This window comes from Neopelma chrysocephalum, unplaced genomic scaffold (assembly GCF_003984885.1).
Source record: "Neopelma chrysocephalum unplaced genomic scaffold, ASM398488v2 Primary Assembly neopelma1_76846, whole genome shotgun sequence".
Classification (NCBI taxonomy): Eukaryota; Metazoa; Chordata; class Aves; order Passeriformes; family Pipridae; genus Neopelma; species Neopelma chrysocephalum.
Genome location: NW_020909931.1, coordinates 1 through 1537, shown reverse-complemented (window position 1 = coordinate 1537; position 1537 = coordinate 1). Strand labels below are relative to the sequence as shown.

At 61.8% G+C, this 1537-nt stretch overlaps 1 pseudogene; it reads left to right on the top strand.

Moving 5' to 3' along the window:
* The first annotated feature begins 8 nt into the window (after window positions 1-8).
* Window positions 9-1529, top strand: LOC113979370 (annotated as a pseudogene).
* Window positions 1530-1537: the final 8 nt, after the last annotated feature.

Sequence of the window (1537 nt, the reverse complement as noted above, 5' to 3'; positions counted from 1 at the left end):
AGAACCGCATTGCCCTCAAGACAGAATATTCCCTCTACTGGCTGCAGAACCCAGTGTTTGTGGGCTCAGCCTACCTGCGTGAAAGCCTCCCTGCCGGCAACCCCGAGGGCGATGACGATAAGGTCTACTTCTTCTTCAGTGAGACTGGGAAAGAGTTTGACTACTTTGAGAACACCATCGTCTCCCGCATCGCACGTGTGTGCAAGGGGAACCAGGGCGGAAAACGCGTACTGCAGCGGCGATGGACGACCTTCCTGAAAGCTCAACTGCTCTGCTCACACCCCGAGGACGGGTTCCCCTTCAACGTGCTACAGGACATCTTCGTGCTCACCCCGGGTGAGTCGCGCTGGAGGGATACGCTCTTCTATGGGGTCTTCACCTCACAATGGAATAAAGGGGGGCTGGGCTCGGCTGTCTGTGCCTTCCCCATGCGCAGCGTGCAGCGTGCCTTCGGCGGGCTCTACAAGGGGGTGGACCGTGAGACACAGCAGTGGTACACGGACACCGGCCCGGTGCCGGAGCCCCGGCCAGGCACATGCATCACCACATCGCTGCAGATGCCCGACTGGGTGCTGAACTTCATCAAGTACCACTTCCTGATGGACAGCCCCGTGCGCAACCAGCCGCTGCTGCTGAGCCGCCGACACTACCAGCGGATTGGCGTGCATCGTGCGCAAGGCTTGCACGGCACCTACGACGTCCTCTTCCTGGGCACGGATGATGGGTGGCTGCACAAAGCTGTGCGAGTGAACCACAGCATGCACATCATCGAGGAGATCTGCCTCTTCCCTGACGGGCAGCCCATTCTCCAGCTGCTGCTGGACCAGGACCAAGGCCTGGTCTATGCAGCCACCTACACAGCAGTGGCCCAAGTGCCCTTTGCCAACTGCAACCTGTACCGCAGCTGTGGGGAATGTGTGCTGGCACGGGACCCCTTCTGTGCCTGGAACCGTGGTAGCTGCCGCAGGGTCACCCTGCATCCCCCAGCACCCCCACAGCTCTGGACACAGGACATCGAGGACGCTGACACGGAGCGGCTCTGCCAGTCGGCCAATGCCTCAAAGCCCCGTCCACACACCCTCCTGCCTCCAGCCTCGGGTGCCCCGTGCCAGCGGATCCAGCTGCTGCCCAATGCGGTGCGGCCACTGCCATGCCGGCTACTCTCCAACCTGGCTTTGCGGCGCTGGCTGCACGATGGGTCACCTGTCAACGCGTCCTACTTGCTACTGCACGACGGGACCCTCCTTCTGGTGGGGAGCCCTGAACACGCAGGCACCTACGAGTGCTGGTCGTTGGAAGAGAGATTCCACAAGCTGATGGCCAGCTACTGTGTGAGTGTGCAGGAGCTGGGCCGTGAGCCGCTAGACCCCGGCAGGAAAGTGGCCTCTGGCCACGACACCCTGGAGACAGTCAACACGCCCCGGAACACCTCGACAGTGGGCAGTGCTGCAACACGGCTGGATGGCAAGACCTACTGGACTGAGTTCCTAGTGAGGTGTGTGCTCTTCGCTGCCGCCGTCTTCGTGCCCTCTTTGTC